Source organism: Rana temporaria, chromosome 4 (assembly GCF_905171775.1).
Source record: "Rana temporaria chromosome 4, aRanTem1.1, whole genome shotgun sequence".
Classification (NCBI taxonomy): domain Eukaryota; kingdom Metazoa; phylum Chordata; class Amphibia; order Anura; family Ranidae; genus Rana; species Rana temporaria.
In genome coordinates, this window is record NC_053492.1 from 231027163 (window position 1) to 231048387 (window position 21225).

The window sequence follows — 21225 nt, forward strand, 5'->3', positions numbered from 1 at the left end:
TTTGCATACTATACGCCGATCACAATGGCCGCGCCCCCTAGCGGCCAACGCAAGAATGCAGCCTGAGATATGAAGGCATAAGGAGGCTTATGTCTGTCATATCCTAGGCTGCAGTCCGCGTAGCGATGTTCCTGAATCAGGGGCATTCGCTACGCGGGAGCAAAACAGCTATTGCGCCGCGCAACCTAAGGTTGCGCGGGCGCAATAGCTTCTTGAATCTGGGCCAATGTGATTTTCATTGTCATGTGATCTTAAAGTGGTAGTAAACCCTTACAGACCACTTTAACCTACAGGTAAGCCTAGATTATGGCTTACCTATAGGTGCTTGAAATATCTCCCAGACCTACACGGTTTAGAAGATATTTACAAGAATCACGGGCGCCGATGTCAGCGGCGCAGGCGCACTGTAGCGTGCTGTTCCTGATTGAGGCCGTGCCGTCACTGGCGACTCCCAGTGACGTCATCGCAGCTCCGGCCAATCAGAGCACTGATACCCAGAAGTAACCCCAGGTCAAGATGTTAGGTGCCCGAGCGTTGGAAGAGGACGGCAGCGGGGGCGAGTATTACATAATGAGCTAGTATGCTATGCAAATTATGCCTTTGTCTTGCAGGTGGTGTTTTTTTTATTTTTTTTTTATACCTGGGTTTACTTCCTCTTTAAAGCCCCTTTCACACTGCTGCGACTTGAAAGTCACGCAATTTTGCCTCAATTTTAGGAAATGCCTCTATAAACTTGAGGTCTATCGCATCAAAGTCAGACCAAAGTAGTACAGAGACTACTTTGAAGTCGCACAGATATGAATGGTTATCATGGGGTACGACTTGTCATGTGACTCCAATGTCCAAAGTCGCAGGAAAAGTCGCACAAGTGTGAAAGGGGCCCAGGGCTTCATTCACACTTGTACGACTCCAAAAGGTGCGCTGCCTTTGGTGCAGATTTGACATGACTTTGGATACGACTTTATCTTTGACCAGTGATAATGGACAACTGTTGCATTGTATAACATTTTGAGGGTTAACATTGAAGTCTATGGCCCTCGAGTAGCATGAGCGTCAGACCAATCGCTGCAACTTATGGGCCGTACACACGAATAGTCGCAAGTAGAAATTGAATAAATTCCGTCACGAAAATTCTCGTCCGTCAGAAAAAAAAATACAATCAGAAGTGATGTCATGTGTTGTAATGTATTTGTATTGTATTTTCGCACGGCAACTATACTGAATTTAACCACTTCACCCCCGGAAGATTTGGCTGCCCAATGACCGGGCCACTTTTTGCGATTCGGCACTGTGTCGATTTAACTATCAATTGCGCGCCCGTGCGACGTGGCACCCAAACAAAATCGACGACCTTTTTTTTCCACAAATAGAGTTTTATTTTGGTGGTATTTCATCACCTCTGCGTTTTTTATTTTTTGCGCTATAAACAAACAAAAAAGTGCCAATTTTGAAAAAACTTTTTGCTATAATAAATATCCCCCCTATGCCGCGATTAGTACGTACAGGTATGTCTCTTTGCGCAGCCATGCCAATCTGCCGACGTATATCGTCGTGCAGCGGTTAAAGTAAATCGAACGATCTGGTATCGTACGAGGAAAATTATCATGCCTTTCCGATCTAATAAAATCGGATGAATTGTCGTGATCGGCTCTCGAAAGCTCTGTACTAACGATCCGATTATCGGTCGAAAGTTGTATTTTTCGTCCGATTTTCGGATTGTGTGTACGGCGCATAAGTTGCACATAAAATATATACGTTTTTTATTTTAAAAGGTACATCCAAGCTCATAAAATCCCCCCCACCAATGAAATGTTGGGGCCCCCTCCATCTCCACATACAAACGTTAACATATGTATTGGGGCTCTATGCATGATTTGATGCACATGTTACATATCGCCACGCACACGTACAAATGGGCGCCTAACTTTTTTAGCTAGTTCCTATTTGTCAAGCCCCGTCCTAATGCGACACCAATGTGCAACTTTTTTTTTTTTTATTATTATTTATTATTTAAAGATACATTTATTGAAAGTTTTACAGAAACAACCAATAAAGGTTACGACCCTAATGTCCAAGAGACACATTGGTGTGAATAGACACTGAGGAGTGTGAGGGAACCCCCACATAACATGAGAAGTTGGGTAGAAATGAGCACAGAGCTGTACCTGGAAGAATAGGTGAGACAGGTAAGTGGTCCCTCAGCAGACAGGTGCCATGTCATTGCAGTGTGGGAGGGAGGAAAGGAGGGAGTCTCCATAGACGAGGTAAGGTGTGACACACGCTGGGTGAGGTCAGGGAGCTGTCCACGTGCTCCGCCCTCCTCTCCCGGCCATTGGCTGCTGACGTCAGCGGTGGCTGTGCTCCGGAGGAGAGGCAGATCGGAGCACTGTATTGTGGGGGTCAGAGAGTGGACGAGACCCCTCCGGATCCGGTAAGTGATCGGCCTGTGTGTGTGATCTGTTCTCTACCCCTCGTACAGAGGGGGTCGCTCTTCTCCTCCTCCCCTGATCCCGGATGGATCCCTCTTCCTGATCCCTGGCTATGGACTCCTCCTGGAAGATCATTCATTGTCTGTGTGTGTGCTGGAAGTTTGTATGGTAACTTGTGTCCTTGTGTGTGATTACAACGTGATCACATCCTACAACTTCCCTCATCTCCATAGAGAAACATGGGAACATGATGATTGACTACACAGGGGACAAGGGTGACAGCTCATGTCATCTACTACCAATGACTGATCAGCTACTTACCTCTTCCTGATCTCACTCCCTGTGCCCTATCCCAGGCTTTACCAAGTCTCTGATCACTCTGACAAGTGATCTGCTCTGGACCCACAGTGGGATCCTGATACTTCCTAAACTTTTTGTTTGACAAACAGCAATTTATAATGGTATTGTAAGCAAGCCTTGGCTCCTGGCTGCAGTGATACCCCATTGATTAAGTCTAGGTTTACACAATGCTAGGTCAAAGGTCCTCTCACCCATAGGCATGTGCCCGGGCACACCATAATCGCCCCCTGCAGTGGAGATTTCCCCTGCTACCCTCTCCCACGCTCTTCCCTCCCATTGGCTACTAATGTGGGTGCACACAGATGATATTTTAGGATGAGTGGGGGAATAGGGTAATGTCACTTACCCACCCCTTCCCTTTATGAACAAACACAGTGAGAGATCAGTACCGTGTTTGAGCTTTGAGGTGCGCACCCCAAAGCAGCAGGCTGCGCGCACCCCGAAGCGGCAGGCTGCGCTCACCCCAAAGCGGCAGGCTGCGCTCACCCCAAAGCGGCAGGCTGCGCGCACCCCAAAGCGGCAGGCTGCGCGCACCCCAAAGCAGCAGGCTGCTTGCGCTTATGCGCTCCCCTTTTCCAAAATTGCAACCGCAGGCAAAGTGCATAGTGCTATGCAGTTCCCAGCGTGTTTTTGATGGCGATGCAGGAGAGGGTGCGGTTATACGCAGTCCTGCATCCGCATATAGTGCGAACCTAGCCTAAAGATACCCTATACTCACCTTTCTGTCAACAGTCCCTGTCTCTCTTACTGGTGCAAGCATCTTCTTCTTTGTGCCAGTTTTCAGCCACCTTCATTGGCTGGCATTTGGATGAGGTTACTCCTGTGCACGCATAGTAGGCAATCATCCTGGGAATGCAGAGATCAGACCGTCCACTGTAAGGTAGGTGAATTTTATTGAAAAAGAGATATTGTCTGTCTCTTCTGCAAGGAAATCCTACCTGGTTGTAGTGAAAGACATCAACATTTTAGTTCCGCTTTAAATGGCTGAATTTGACAGATAGGGGTTGATCGAGGCTCGGTCCACACTGGAACCTGCTGCGGATCACACAGGAACGCTGTGATTCTCCAATTCAGGACAGGATCTTTGCCTGCATTTGGCCCTGAAATGGAGCTAAAGAGACACCGCGTTTCTGTGCAGTGCGCTCTGCAGCCACCCCAGAGATGTGTGAACCAGCTCCATAGAGAGCCGGTCAAATGCTCCTGCTACGCGAATTGGATGCAGAGAATTCCACATCCAATTCGCATTGGTGTGAACTCAGCCTAACTTAAACTGGAGCGTGCAAAATCTGGTGCAGCTGTGCATGGTAGCCAATCAGCTTCTAACCTCAGCTTGTTCAATTAACCCCTTGGCATACCCAAATATATGGCCTCTCTGCGCGAGGATCGCTCAGAGAGCGCGCATGCTCCTGGCACGGTCAACACCGTCCAACGAAAGCTTCCAATCGCTCCTTGCGATCAGGAGGTTTCAGATCACATGACCACTGTGGCAGCCAATTACGGTGGTCACGTGTGCTTAAGCCCCACCTCCCGCTGTCATAAACCTCTTAAAGGGCCGGGAGGCGACAACGCTAAAAAGTTAAGTTTTGACACAAAAAAACAAAACAACAACTTGGAAGCTGATTGGTTTCTATGCAGTGCTGCACCAGATTTTACACTGTCCAGTTTTAGTAAGTCAACCCCACTGTGCCACCTTGTGAGATACTGCCTTAGGGCTCATTGATACAGGCGATGAGACTTTATCTCTGTTCTAAGCCACCGTCTGCTGTGTGTGATCCACCTCTGAGCCCATAGAAGCAGACACACTTAGATACATGCGTGCTGGAGTGGGTATACAGTGTCTGCATTCAGATCCATGCACATGACTGTCTACACAGCCGCATTATCTGCATCCATTGCTTTGGACTGCCACCACTCAGCTCCGAGGAGTATTCACACACAGCGACTCTGGGAACAGGTCTCAGTGCCCATCTGAATGAGCCCTTAAATGTAAACAGTCTCCTCCCCGCTGTATTTTAGATGGGGGTGGCAGTAAAAATGCGGCTCAGCCACCCGATTTTTACTTCCCCTCTAACCACCTGTGTGAAAGAGGCCTAAAAGAGTTGAGTATGTTCCCATAAACTGTATAAACATTCACTCCAATTATGTGAAAAGCATCTCTGTCTGCGCACTGTTGGGTAATTGAGGTCTATTGTGTGAATATTGTCCTAAACACAGGAAAAGTGATCTGGGAAGTAATAACTTCCTGCACATGGCTGCCTGCGGTTGTACAATGAGAAATTCAGGTTTATTTCCCCATTTGAGTGTCCCGTACTGCTGCCCATAACAATCAATGGCTGTTTCCATCTAGGATTGTACGTCTGTCTGCATGCACGTGTTTATTGGTGTATACCCCGTCCAGACATTGATTTCTACCCCCAGCTATTTTACTAAATTATCATAAATGCATTGGAGTGGATCTTTTATAAATGTCAGCAACGGACAACGTTGGTCATCCTCATGGGCCGATTTTGGCCCCTCATTCAACTACTAGCCAAGTAAAGCAAATAAAAGTGTGACAGTGGAAAGGGGTCCCATTGCCTTTCCACACATCTAGTATATTGGGGCCCCTAAAGGTGGTCATACACGTATTGATTGGTGATTAGTCTAGGTACGAGCTATTGTAAGTAAATAATTCATCATCGAGTGATGTAATATATACAGTGTCCGTTCTTTCTGGTAAATTGTAATTTCAGTCTGTTTACCTGACATCCAGATATTCGATTGATCAGAAATTATCAATAAAATTCCACCACAACTGATTGATTCGCCAGCACCAAAACCAAGTGAAAGCTTGCTAAGGCCCCTTTCATACTTCCGCAACTTGAAAGTCGCGCAATTTTGACGCAGCCGCGATTGTGAGGCAATTGTTTTTGTTGACACAATTTCAGGGAATGCCTGTGTAAACTTGAGGTCTTTGGACTTCAACTCTCATCAAAGTCGGACCAAAGTAGTACGGGACTACTTTGAAGTCTGTGCGACTTGAAGTCGTACAGATATGAATGGTTGTCATTGGAAATCGTGGAGTATGACTTGTCATGCGACTTTGCAGTCCCAATTTGCAGAACAAGTTGCACAGGTGTGAAAGGGGCCTTCATACCAGCAGTGTGTTACAACATGCAGCCGCTGGTGTGCACTGTGAAGGGATTAGGGTGGTGCACTGATTACACCTCATCACACTGTTTACCTTTTTCTTTGTATAACTTTATTAGAATGTCCCATTTCAATCATCTTTATTCACCTCAGCACTTGGATTGTGTCACAACATGCTGCACCAAAAAACTGAAAATTCTACTTTTTACAGTGAACTGAACACATAGGGCTCAAGGCAAATTACTTTTGAATGAAGGCACTATGGTTTATGATTTTTATTTAGTTATTTAAGTCTCATCAGATGATTGCATGAATGATCATATACATGCGTGTGTGTGGTCACATTTCAGGCCCGGTTCACACTGATGCGACAATCACTCTTAAATAGGAGCACTTGTCGCATCAGAAGTCGGACCCCATTCTAATTAGTATGAACCGTACTAATTGGACGGACCCCGTTCTAATTAGTATGACTTTTGGTCCGACTTGCATTGACTTCTGTTAAAGAAGTCGCATGAAAGTTGTGCAAAAAGCCGCACTGGGGTCTGAGTCTGTAGTCACGGGCAGTGTGAACCCAGGCTAAGGACCGGTTCATACCACATGCAGTCCAGTGCGCTTTGTTTCTGCGTCAAACGCATGAATAGTAGATTATATGTGGCTTAATGCATGCATTGATATATTTTCATTTCTTTCAGTTGAGAACGTATTACAAGCCATTTATTATCAATCAACTGTGTTTACTCTTTTTAAATCATAATGACAACAGAAACTACCCAAATGATCCTGATCAAAAGTTTACATACCCCAGTACTTCATACCGTGTATTGCCCCCTTTAACATCAATGACAGCTTGAAGTCTTTTGTGTATATTTGTAGATGAGGCTTTGTATCTTCTCAGATGGTAAAACTGCCCATTCCTCTTGGCAATAAAGCCTTCACTTTATTCTGCTGTAGCCAACGACAGGTTGACATGGCCTTGTGTTTTGGATCATCTTGGAATGTCTCATGCGCAGCTTCCTGGCTGATGAATGCAAATGTTCCTCCAGTATTTTTTGATAACATGCTGCATTCACCTTGCCATTAATTTTGACCAAATTGTTGCCTGTGCCTTTGTAGCTCACACATCCCCAAAACATCAGTGATCCACCTCCGTGTTTCACAGTAGGAATAGTGTACCTTTCATCATAGGCCTTGCTGAATCTTCTCCAAATGAAAAGTTTATGGTTGTGACCAAAAAGCACAATTTTGGCCTCATCACTCCAAATTAATTTGTGACAGAAGGTTTGAGGCTTGTCTTATCTCAAAGCGGGATACTTTGTGGCATTTGTATAGTAATGGCTTTCTTCTGGTGACTCTACCATGCAGCCCATCTTTCTTTGTCTTGAAACAGCCACACCACATGTTTTCATAGTCCTGTATTTCACCTGAAGTTATTTGTGGGTTTTTCTTTGCATCCCAAACAATTTTCCTAGCAGTTTTGGCTGAAATTTTAGTTGGTCTACCTGACCGTGGTTTGGTTTTAACAGAACCCCTCATTTTCCACTTCTTGAGTAGATTTTGAACACTGCTGATTGGCATTACCATTCCTAGGATATCTTTTTATATCTCTTTCCTGTTTTTTTTACAGTCCAACTACCTTTTCCTGCAGATCCTTTCCCCATGACTCAGAATCCAGAAACGTCAGTGCAGCACTGGATGAAAGGTGCAAGGGTCTGTAAGGAATCCAGAAACTCACTGACCTTTTAGGCTGGGTTCACACTGATACGACACGACGGTCATCCGACTTTCATCCTACTTTGCTTTGCGACATCGGTCCTACATCGGTCCTACATTAGTCCGACTTTCATGAACAGGATACTACTTTGATCCAACTTTGTGATAGTCTGACTTGTCCTTTGACCAATCAAAACAATCCCAGAGTGATATAAATTCCTTTTACTGCTGCTGTAATCACTTTGTCGGATGTCACAAGACGGATGGTTAGGACAAGGATCCTACTTTGATCCGACTTCAATGATATTTAATGGGCTGAAGTAGGATCAAAGTCGGACCAAAGTAGTACAGGGAGCATTTTCAAAGTCGGACCGACTTGTGTAGGACGCTACAAGACGCTCTCATAGGGAAACATTGATTTTCACACGTCATGAGCAGTCAATCTCGGAGCGTTTGTCGGACCAGTGTGAACCCAGCCTGACCCACACACACACACCAATTACAAGCAAATGGATCACAGGTGACTGGTGAGGATGGTTACCTTTTTTAATAGCCATTCTAACCCCTTTGTGTCAACTTGTGTGAAATTTTCCTGAATGAAGTGCATGTCGGGAAGTGTTAGAACCTTGAAGTCACCTGTGTTTTCAGTATGCAAAGTGCTGCAGGAGCCATTGACTTTGCAGCAGCGTTCTTCTGTTCTGTGGGTAAGGCACACCTGTCATTGTGCTGGATCCCTCATTCTAAGGTGAGCTCTACACCTGACTAGTGAATTCTTTTCTACTTATTGTACAGGCAAATTAGAACCAAACCCAGTTTCTAGACCTGTATTTTAGGTTCACGGCTAATTTAAAATTAGAAACGTGGTCATCTGATTCAGCACGCCTAGTGACCTCTCCTTAATAACATAAATAAACGTGTCTATCTTCTCCAAGGAAGTATACGGGAGTAAGCCTGTAACAAAGCATTAAAGTGTCTGCTCATTATTCTCAGTGTGTGTGATATCAATCTTTGTCTTTTTGTTAGATTGTACTTGATGGGTGAGTCTAGTAGGTATGCTGAGCACACCTCCTAAAATTGTAGCCTTTTTGTTAAAGCAACCCTTTGTAGGCATACAAGCATAGTAATGTTATGCCATTAGGCCTCGTACACATGATAAGTTAAACAGAGGACAACGGTCTGATGGACCGTTTTCATCGGTCCAAACCGATCGTGTGTAGGCCCCATAGGTTATTTAACCTTAGGTTAAAAAAAAGCCAACTTGCTTTAAAATTAACCTATGGCAGGCATGTCCAAAGTCTGGCCCGCGGGCCAAATGCGGCCCCCTGTTGATTTAATATGCCCCCTTTGGGAATTTAAATATATATATTGTTTATGGCCCTCAGGGCCACAAAATATATATACCATATTTATCGGCACTGCCTTGGAGGGGACAGAGAGGGGGCAGGACGAGCGCCACCAGATTACATGAAGAGAATCTCCTGTTTACTCAGCAGCGTCTCTATTGGAGGTCCCGTCTCCTGGGATGCCATTGGAGGACTGTTCTGTCTATCATAAGAGGCAGGACTTTGTATTAAAGAGGCCACAAGGCAACCAAGACATTCTCCTGTTTGTAATCTGTCTGCACTCGTCCCGCCCCCTCCCTCTGCCCTCCGAGGCTGCAGATGGGCATCGTTCAGGCTGCACTGATGGCAATGGTAAGGCTGCATTTATGGCACATGTGAGGCTGTATTTATGGCACATGTGAGGCTGCATTTATGGCACATGTGAGGCTGCATTAATGGCAAAGCTGCATTCATGGCAATGGTAAGCCTGTGTGTGTTATACGCCAATAAATACGGTATATTCAAATAACACGCCCAAGCTCATCCTTAGTCCTAAGCAGCGCTCTGGGATTCGTTGGGGCCACAAATAAAATGTATATAGTTTATCCAAATAACACGCCCAAGCTCATCTTTTCACCACACACAGCCACAAAGGCAAGAGAATTCTTGTTGGGCCATGTATTAGTGCTCAGACGAACACAGAATTTTGGACAGAATTTTAATGGTTCAAAGAATGTCGGGCAAAATAGTCGGCCCTCGCGCATGTTCACTTAATCAAATCTGGCCCTCTTTGAAAAAAGTTTTGACACCCCTGACCTATGGAATCCTAACCGTTGGGGGAAAAAAATGATCGTTAGTAGGCACGTCCATCGGTTAAAAATCCACACATTCTCAGAATCAAGTCTACGCATGCTTGGGAGCATTGAACTTCGTTTTTTTCAGCACGTCGTTGTGTTTTACGTCACCACGTTCTGACACGATTGTTTTTTTAACTGATGGTGTGTAGGCACGACGGACCATCAGTTAGCTTCATAGGTTAACCTATGACAACGGTCCTTCAGACCGTTGTCCTCTGGTTAACCTATCGTGTGTATGAGGCCTTATGGTGGCCCAAGTCCTAAATCGCTAGATCTCGGTTCATACTAGATCTCTAGTTCTTGTTGGATGAGCACATTTTTTGCCATGGGCAAAAGTGTCGGCTGTCCGAAGGAGGCTTGAGATCACCAATACAACTGAGTTTTTTAAAACAGGGACCATCAAATAGGTAAGTATTTTTAAATAGGCTTAATTTACTATAATTGTATGTACTGATAGGGTCACATTCAATTCTTTGCTAAGAGAAATATGGAGGCTGCCTTGGATGATCGCCTAGAAACACTATCTGCTTGGCTGCGTCATTACCCAAAAAAGAACAAGTATGTGGACAAGCAATGTTTGATTCAAAAAATATTTAGTGCCTATTCAACCTTCTGCTATTTAGAAGAATGCATAATAAGTAGAAACCCTATTCTTTCCTATGTGGGTGATTCTTATCTATTCTATGCAGTTTAGTGTAAGGCTTTGTTTACACTATGTACAGTGATTTGCGTTTTCCTGCTTTGGATAAGCACAGGTCACTGCTAAGGCACATAGAAAGCAATTGTTTTCTATGTTCACACCATAATGCTGATATGATGTGCATTGTGGAAAATGGAAACTATACAGGCCCATTCACACCAACGAGTATGCATCATCACATGCAATACAGTTCACATGGAACAGAGAGAATCCAGCCTTAAGCTACTGGATGAAACTTCTCTCGGTACAAATTTTGCAATCGCATGATGATTCAGTAATTGGTGTTTTTCAGGTTACGTTAATTTTTGACTACGCATTTGGATCCCTCTGCTTTTAATTATGGGCTCGTTCACACTGTGCGCCCAAAGTGACATGTGTTTGTGTACAGTCGCCTGTACAAATTTATGACCAGCTGTACACTAATGACCACACATCAGAGCATTTGCTTGCATACAGGGATGGTTGTTTTTTCCCCCCTGGACGCAGGCAGTTTGCGTTAGTAAATCAGTATGTCTTGTTGCACTTCTTTTACTTCCCTGTGCAAAGGTCACATTTCTATACTTGAACATTAAAGGGGTTTTAAAGTCAAATAAAAATAAATAAACGTGGCACCTACCTGCTTAGTTCAATGGTGTTGCACAGAGTGGCCCTGAACCGCCTCTTCTGGTGCTCTCAGACCCTCCTTTTTTCCTTTCCACCATAGGAAGCGGATTCCTATGGTGGCACACATGTGGACTCGCTCCTAAGCCAGCGAGTCCACAGTCTCGGCCCTGCCCCTGCTTCCTTCTTACAGTGTTTAATTGACAGCAGCAGGTATACTGCTGCTTTTGTCCTGAAAATGCAAGGGGAGAGAGGAGAGAACAAATACAGATGGGCACAATGCTGGATTGATTGGGGGGGGGGGGGGGGGTGAATATAAATGCTGTAACATTATTTACCTTAAAGTGTTACTAAAACTAGGACCCTGCATTCACTATATCGGGTCTTGCACAGTACATGAAAATGCAATTATTTTAGTAAATATAAACTGCTAAGTATCCTTTCTCATCAGCAGTCTTGTGACTTCTATCAGTATCTTGTTAAAGCTTGTAGGTGGCGATTTCCTTCTACTCTGACTGTCCTTTGAGACTGCAGGACCCCTGACCCTCTGTCTGGATAGTGTTGATTGGCCCTGTGCTGATCACATGCACCCTCCCAAGAAAAAAATAAACACTCTAGCAATACACACCAAACTGAGCATGTGCAGATTGCCCCCAAGGCACTGTTCTATCAGGGGATGGATTGGGGATTGTGGAAGAAGGGGAGGATCAGAGGAGATAGGATCAAACAACCTTTGTACACAATGCAGAGGATTATCCCCTTAGGTTCCACAGTGAGTATAACGTGCATGCTTTTCTGCGTAGACTATTTTTACTGTTATGGGTTTAGTAACCCCTTAATGCAGGCAATGCATTAAGGTTTAAAAAAAAAAAAAAAAGTTATGGCCTTTACAACTTCTTTATATAGTGTAGTGTTGTACAAATTCTATAAAATGGAAAGGTTTAGTGCTTCTGCAGGTGAACGGTAGTAGAAGAGGGGTCCACTGGAGCTGAGTGGCCCTAAGAGCCTTCAGTCTATTAGCTAAAAGCTCAGCAAGTGAAGTATTTCTTTTATCTAAGAAAATAGCAATCATGTTGCATTCATGCAGAACTCAAGTTGTAACCTTTCTAAATTTGGTCCAGAAAATCTCATTGTATTTTGAAATGTCAAACTCACTTTTCTAGTGCTATTTTGTGTCCTTAGCTTGGCAGTGTTAGCTCAGCCTTACCTCCCGGAGATCTGAAATATGCAAAGGCCGTCTACGTAGTTAAAGTTTTCTTTGGTTTAAATGCATGAATAAACCTGTTGATTTATTTGTAAACCAAGAATGCATTTAAACACACAAGCTTGCATTCACACCTGAGCAGAGCGTATTCCTGGTGGTTTTTGAAGCGTGTGTGGTGTTTTTTTTTTTTTTTTTTTTACCTTTGCACTTGTATCAAGCTGCAGGTATTTGTTTCCTGTGCTGGACTAGGGGAGGAGAGGAAGCTTTCAGGTACAGAAATGGGTAAAAGCATTCCATGGACGTCTATGGTGCCAAAAACGCCTGACTACGCTAAAAATGTATTTTTGAGCTTCAGGCATAGAGCGTAGGGTGGCTGAGCATACAAATGTGATCAGGAGTGGGGGTTTTTATTGTTGAGCGTAGTAGGGTATAAGGAAACCAGCTGAAAGTGAGAGGTGGCACTTACACTATGTTTTTTTGGAAGCATGCAAAAACAATTGCAAAATTTTGTGCACAAAAAAATGTGCGTCACACTTGTGATGCCATTCATTGTTTATGGTACCTCAAATATGGCAAGCAGACGCACATCATTTTTTTTTCATTCCGAAAAATGGGTCATGATAAAAAATCCCATGAAGCTCAATGCTGAGAAAGCTACATGAGCTACACAGGTGGGGCAGCACCTTGAAAGGAATGGGCGCCCTGTTCATGTAGCATGACAACAAGCAGAACGATCAAATGTGCAAATGTGTGACGCCTACCGTCGCGTGTCATAATATGGGTTGGGGCCAAAGGTTTTACTGAAACCTAATATCTGTATTTTAGTGAATATGCTAAAGTCATGATATTTATTACCTTTGCTATTGTTCTTGCATTTGGCATAACCGCCTATGTTGTTTAGATCGTCTTATGATACATTTACAGACTAATCTGCTCCCAATGGTGTGTCTGCTCTTGTTGGCGTATCTGGTTTTGGGCAGCATTGAATGGACAGTTTATTTTGTTTATTTTCTAGTTTCCTGCTCGTCCCCGGGATTAGCAAATACTTTTTCTTTTCCTTTAACATTTCCTGCTTTGAAAAATGATGAGAATTGCTTCCTGTCTTCAGTAAACCAAAGGGAAACCTAATACAGACTACAGTACGCCATGGCATGGGACCACATCCAGCATTGTGAAGAATACTTGGAGACGTAGCCAGTGAAGACCAATACTGTGTGTTAGTAATATTCCAGAAGGTCATTGGTCACTTTACTTTGTTTAGATACTTCATAGGCATGGGAACATTTAAGGAAAGGGAGATGTTTCTCCTTGGGGATCCAGATGGCTTGCATTAGTGCTCACAGTACTTGGTGTCCTTTATAGAACTAGTGTACGAATTGTTGGACAAATTCAAACAGTTTGTGCTGCCTTCCGTATTACCGGGGGATCTGGATCGTTCTACACTTGGACAGTACATATGGAGAAGTGATCAATGGAAATGTGTTTCTGAGATGTAATCCAATATGTTGGCTCGCATAAGCTTCATGCCGTTAAGTTGCCCACCAGTTATTTTCTGTTTGCTGCAGTGTCATCCATCTGGATGTCATTAACTTTATTGATGTCCTCTACTGTCTTCCCTCCTACATTCTTGAGCAGATAATGTTCATGCATTACTTTTGCATTTACTGATCCTTAAATGTGGTGGTTGCATTTGTTTGCTTTTTTTTTTTTCCCCCCTTTATAAGTTTTATGTATTTTCTTATTACAGGGTTTCACTGAAATTCAGATTAGTCTTTCATTAAAGTAGAAGTTCAGCCAAAAAAAAATGACACTAAATCTACTGGCAGCCACACTCTGAAACAAATCTATCTAGCCCTGTAAAGAAAAAATTGGTATGCACGGTCCCATGCTGAGCTGTCAGCGGTGACTTCTCTGTGTAGACGTGTGCAGGAGAGTCAGCCAGCAACAGAAGCCCCATCGTAACTCTATGGGTGACGTTGCTTTCCTGGCATTTCCCAGCCGTTGTCGGCTGTCTCCTGCACACGGCGTCCACCGCTGGACACCGGATCGACTTCAGAAGAGGTAGGTATAACGATTTTTGCTTTACAGGTATAGAATGTGGCTGTGAGTAGATTTAGTTTTTGGCTGAACTTCTTCAGGGATCAGATTTCTGTGGCTGGGATGTGCAGCGTAGTAAAACGCTAATTCAAATGGAGCCCAAAGGAGAGTACAACTCTGTAGTGAGAAAATACGAAAGTTGCTATATTTGCCCATTGGGGAGATTCCCTTAGAGATTCAATGGAATGTGAGAAGAAAATCTCAAAGTGAGCGTTGTTAACGTATTGGGTGTCCTGAGTGGAAGATCATCGGTTCTGGTGACGATTCTAAAATATTGGGATTTCCTATCACTTTTTGGCTATATGTTAATGGTTACTGAGACAAGAAGGAGGGGGGGGGGGAATTTTACCTAACTGGGAAACCGCAAAAAAAAAAGGAAAAAATACTGGCGTTTTAATCTATGCCTGTTTGATGGGGCACAAGTCCTCTCACTGACGCCAGTGAGGATGGGGCACAAGTCCTCTCACTGACGCCAGTGAGGATGGGGCACAAGTCCTCTCACTGACGCCAGTGAGGATGGGGCACAAGTCCTCTCACTGACGCCAGTGAGGATGGGGCACAAGTCCTCTCACTGACGCCAGTGAGGATGGGGCACAAGTCCTCTCACTGACGCCAGTGAGGATGGGGCACAAGTCCTCTCACTGACGCCAGTGAGGATGGGGCACAAGTCCTCTCACTGACGCCAATGAGGATGGGGCACAAGTCTTCCTACTGTGCTGTGTAGTTTCTTTAGTCTCAATGACCACTAAGCCTGATGCATTGTCTACTCCCACTGTCACCGGGGCAATTTCTACACCCACTGGGCACAGTCTGGCCCCTATAAAGCCTGAAGTATCATAAACTGGCCCTTTTTATATGGAAATTTGGAGAGCTCTGCTCTAGGACAATGACCCAAAGTATTGAGGCTGTCAGAAGGAAGACAACAAACTTGGTTCACTTTCATTGAGGGCACAAACATTGTTGATAAGCTAGCTTAAAGTCCCGTCCATCAAATGTACCCCCTCTGTGTCTCTCTCTAGTTGAAGGACAAAGATCATGACCAGGTTACAAACCAGACCATCCCGTATATACCATTTTGTATTCATTTATTTTACAAATACTCCAATTTTTCATATGTGTGACAGTGTTTATACTAGTGTGTAATATATATATATATATATATATATATATATATATATATATATATATATATATATATATATATATATATATATATATATATATATATATATATTCTAAAGAATGACACTTCTGCACACATCATTCAGTATTTGTTTAAAAGTGAATTTCACCTTGGGAATTTGCAAGGCCAATCAAATTTTGCAGCTTGTTAAGTATTGTGTTGGTTGGTGACTTGGGAGAAGTAAAGGGCCTGGTAAGAAAACTCTTCATACAGTTGGTCCCCTACATACGAACCTTTGAGTTGTGAACATTCTATATATACGAACATACGTTACACGTTCAATTGTGTGAGTTAATTCACATTTCTGGTGGTTGTGGTTCTCTGTACTTATTGTGCTGTATACAGTACTGTGTCTATATTTCAACCATTTTTTCCATGTATTTGTGTGAAATGTAAAATTAAACCTAATACAGTAATTTATTGGGCTGATTGTGTTGGTTGGGTACCTAGCCTAGCAAGGCTTGTACTTGCAAACAAATTGGACTTATGAACGTTCTCTCAGCGGTCATATGTAGGGGACTTACTGAATATAACATACCCGTAATATTCCTGCCTAAAATTTATGCAAGTTGACTTTCGGCATACAGTATAAAAGTAATTCTACAGCATACAACCCAAGAACAGTAATGATAATGTCTGGAACCAGTGGCGATTGCACAGTGATTCGGTCCCCGCACTTACCCCATCTAGGTCTCGGGCTTCCTCCTGGTGGTGGTGGGCGGCGGCTTTACCCTGCATCTCCTCCTTCCTCTGCTTTATGGCGGCCAATAGAATCACTTCGAGTCCTCTTGGCCAATTGGGTCACAGGACACTCTTCCTGAGGTGGGATTTGCCAGGAGGAGGATCAGGAAGACCATAGTGAATATTGATTCACTATTGTCACACAACTGGGTGGGCTCGGGGCGCAGTGCTCTGCACCCAAGCCCACCCTTTTTTAAAGCCAATCCGGCCCTAATCATTTGCTTCTATAAAAACTTCCCGTTGGAATCAATGCGTCCAGTGCCCTGCATATAAATTAGGGGCCGGGTGCATGGATTAGGATGTGGCGCCCCTGAGCCCCGTATGGACGGACCACTGCTATCTGGGGCCAGGATTTTCTTGAACGTGTGCATTGTGTCTTGATGATTAATAATATGAAAAGCAATGATCTTTATGAGACACATGACTAAACTACTACGACATTTATAAATGTCTGGGCAGAAGTCGGATGTATCCAGATAATCAAAGTTCAAGCAGGATAATAGTGATCGTTTTAGTATATATGATGATCTGTACAGCATACACTGTATATTATAATATAATAATTAGTTGAGTAACATTTCCTCAACTTTCCTGAACTTTAGGCCAACCGCTAAATAAACCGTTGAAATACAAAAAGAAACGTTTACTTGGCTAAATATTTTAATTTCTCTCCTTGCAGTTCAGAGATTTATACAGCTTTGCCATACAACACAGTGCTATCTGGCAGAGGACGGGACCTGATCTTTCTCTTTTTGTAGTGTGTGTGTGTGTTTTTTTTTTTCCACTCAAAAGTCTCCATACCAAACTAATTTCTCTGTCTAAACTACTTGCATTTACAAAGATATATATATATATACTCCACCAGCTCTGAGGTAATCTATGTGGAAGGGGCCTAAGGATGAACCAAGCCCTTAAAACCTCATTACTATATATATATATATATATATATATATATATATATATATATATATATATATATATATATATATATATATATATATATATATATATATATATATATATATATATATATATATATATATAGTAATGAGGTTTTAAGGGCTTGGTTCATCCTTAGGCCCCTTCCACATAGATTACCTCAGAGCTGGTGGAGTCGTCTCTATCTGCTGATCCCCACTGAGCAGGCAGGTGACTGGTCCATGGTTATGCAGAGCAGACACAGCCCGCTCTCTTCTGGTTGGACATAAACTGACCGCTATGTCTGTTTACACTCGACTGTCCTCTGATCCAATAGACTTCTGGTTTTATGGGATCCAAGGTTCGGGGGGGGGGGGGGGGGGTTGTAAACGGACATATGTCCGCAGACACCTGCTGCTCCATAGAGGATAATGGAGGGTCCGATCAGGTCTGCCTAAAAAAACTGACAGGTGAAACCCATCGGTCCGCTTGTGTGAAAGGGACCTAACAGAAAACAATTATAATTGCACATTTTTTTGCAGAAAAAAACATGCATTTATTATTTTTCCCTGTAGGAACCTGCAACGCATTGTACCCTTGATCAGTATATAAGGGGAGCAATGTGGGCTTTTGCAGACATGTCCTCCAGCCTTCAGTCTGTACTTCTGTACAGGCTTTCTGTTTGAAAGCCGGAGAACATGCCAGTGGACTACAACGGCACTCATCAGCACCCCCGCAGCCCAGTGAAATTGCAAGGCTCAGCACCCCCGCAGCCCAGTGAAATTGCAAGGCTTTCTGCTGCGGTGGAAGATGGTACTTGTAGTTTATTCATTCTGTGAATGAATGAATGAGGCAGCTGTGTGTGTGTGTGTGTGTGTGTGTGTGTGTGAAGAACCCCGCCCACTGTTACAGGTATGAGAGCATTAGGGGGAGTGGGAGCAGGGCAAAAAAAAACTTTTTAGGCCTCATGCACACTGGACATTTTTTGACATTTTTACAGGCAGCTGTTTTTGGCAGTATATGTTTTTTTTTCTACAGTCATTAAACCCTCCATCATGTTATCCTATGTGTCCATGCACACATAGACTGTTATCAGCAGTTTTGGGCAGTGGCGTTTTTGAGCAGTAAAAAAACCCCAAAACTATTGGGTTCTGAAAGATGTTTTTCAGCTGTAAAAACGCTCTAATGCCCTGTACACACGATCGGTCAATCCGATGAGAACGGTCTGATGGATTTTTCCATCAGTTAACCGATGAAGCTGACTGATGGTCAGTCGTGCCTACACACCATCAGTTAAAAAAACGATCGTGTCAGAACGTGGTGACGTTAAACACAATGACGTGCTGAAAAAAACGAAGTTCAATGCTTCCGAGCATGCGTCGATTTGATTCTGAGCATGCATGGATTTTTAACCGATGGACGTGCCTACAAACGATCGTTTTTTTTTCTATTGGTTAGGTATCCATTATAACAAGTTTCAAATTTTTTAACCGATGGATAAATAACCGATGGGGCCCACACACGATCGGTTTGGTCTAATGAAAACGGTCCACCAGACTGTTCTCATCGGATTGACCGATCGTGTGTACGCGGCATAAGGCTCAGTTCACACTGCTGTGCTGTGAATTTGTTCAGTTTTTTTGTCCTGTGTGAGGTGCGAATTTACAGCAAATTTTACCGCAAATTTCAGGAGTTGATACACTGGTGGGCATTAATAGGTCTGCCCTGATAAGTGCCTTGATTATTATTGTAAACAATATTCTCACTGTGCCCTGTCAGATTTGCCGGTTATCGTCTCTCCTTGGTAAAGGGCTTCTGTGATTGGCCCTTTGACCAAAAGGACACAGCGGTCACAGAGCGCGTGGGAGGCAGGCATGTGGGAGGATGTCCATGGTTTCTTGGTCAGGAACCAGTTAAATATGAAAAATGCCTTTTTCATTATTTGCTTCTTCAGAAGAATCTTGTGGCACACCCATATGGTTGTCTATACATAATACATTCCACTGTGCAAAGGGCAGGCTTAAGGAGCTTTTATCACAAAGTTAGGTAGATTCTATTGTTCTGGCCATGTCAAGATACTTATCTATGATTCTGTGTGGTAGGGCAACCCGCTGCTTTATGACCCGTCTAGTAATAGGATTGCATGCAGGAACCAATAGTTTTTGTTTGATTACTCATTTAAGGTAAAAGCTACTCCAGTATATAGCCAACATAGAAAGCTTCCATTGTTTGTATGGAGTCAGTATCCACACAGCCCTCTGAATACATTCATCCATTTTGTTCTAAGCAGATGGTACTGCAATTGTTGTAGTACTCGTGGTATTGTGTGTTTTTTGTAATGTACTTCCTGAAATGTCACTTAACAAAAGATTGAAACCCAACACATCCCCTGCAATTCAATCCCTCACCTGCCCTGTGTGTCGTGAAGAATTGGGGATCATGTTAACATACCTAGCATAAACACTCCTGTGATCTCTTCATGTCTGACTCAAGGCGAAAGACAGACTCTGAATCGGATATTATTATTATTCTTCATTGTGGGATGAGCAGGTCCAGCAAAATGTATTTGTGCTATATCTTAGCACTGTGTGTGTGTGTGTGTGTGTGTGTGTGTGTGTGTGTGTGTGTGTGTGTGTTTGTGTTTTTTTTTTTTTTTTTGCAGTCATTCATTACACAGAAAAATTGTCTTGGGCTCCTTTTACATTAACACGTCTCCGAAGTCACACAATTTCAAGTGCGACTTTGATCTGACTTTAACCACTTCCCGCCCGGTCAATATACAATTGACGTCCGGAAAGTGGTTGTGAAATCCTGACTGGACGTCTATTGACGTCATGCAGGATTTCATGCCGTGGGGGCGCGCAGCGCGGCGATCGGTGATGCAGGTTGTCAGTCTGATGCTCTGCATCTCCGATCTTGGTAAAGAGCCTCTGGTGAAGGCTCTTTACCACGTGATCAGCCGTGTCCAATCACGGCTGATCAAAATGTAAACCTGAAGAGCCGTTGATGGCTCTTCCTCACTTGCGTCTGACAGACGCGAGCCGATCGGCGGCTCTCCTGACAGGGGGGGTTCGCGCTGATTGTTTATCAGTGCAGCCCCCCCTCGGATGCCCACACTGGACCACCAGGGAAGGGGCAGGAAAAAATAAAAATAAATGTGAAAGATGACAATCAGTGCCCACAAATGGGCACTGACTGGCAACATGGGCATAAGTGATGCCCAGCAATGCCATCAGTGCCACCCCTCAGTGTCCATCAGTGCCCATCCATGCCCAGTGCCCGCCTATGAGTGCCCGTCAGTGCCGCCTATGAGTGCCCGTCAGTGCCGCATACCAGCGCCGCCTATCAGTGTCCATCAGTGCCGCCTCACCGGTGCCCATCAGTGCCCGTAATCGAAGCAGAAAACTTACTTATTCACAAAAAAAATAACAACAAAAATAAAAACTTTATTTTTTTCTAAATTTTCTGTCTTTTTTTTTAGTTGTTGCGCAAAAAATAAAAATCGCAGAGGTGATCAAATACCACCAAAAGAAATCTCTATTTGTGGGAACAAAATGATGATAAAAAAAATGTTGGGTACAGTGTAGCATGACTGTGCAATTGTCATTCAAAGTGCGATAGCGCTGAAAGCTAAAATTAATAACATTAAATAGTCCCTAAAACATAATAGCTCCCCAATCGTTCCAGAAATCATTGCAAACACTTGGCTTATATCCTCCAGCTCATGTTGTGGCCGTATCCATCATATGTGTGGGCATGTGAAGCCCAGTTCCTTTTTCTTCCTGGTTTTCAGGGAGAGGTACATGCTGGGCGATTTTTGGCACAGTAATGCCCAGAGACTCCTGGGAAATGAGTGTCCTCATTTCCCAGGAGGCACTGGGATCTTAGGACAGGAAGTTGAACCACCTAGAGCCAGGAACTAGGCAGAATAAGAAATCTGCCTAGTAAAAGCCAGATAGAAGTGAGTAAAAC

The 21225-nt window shown here is 43.6% G+C and overlaps 1 protein-coding gene across 8 annotated transcripts in view; it reads left to right on the forward strand.

The window, feature by feature from the left end:
* The first annotated feature begins 2275 nt into the window (after positions 1-2275).
* Positions 2276-21225, forward strand: part of MYO6 (myosin VI) — a 344822-nt gene continuing 325872 nt past the window's right edge. For 5 of the 8 annotated variants that reach the window (XM_040349985.1, XM_040349987.1, XM_040349982.1 and 2 more), the window contains exon 1: positions 2277-2431. The gene's annotated coding sequence lies outside the window, so the exon portion shown is untranslated. Of the gene's footprint in view, positions 2432-21225 lie in introns of all 8 variants that reach the window. The other 3 variants (XM_040349981.1, XM_040349983.1, XM_040349984.1) reach the window with 1 other exon arrangement.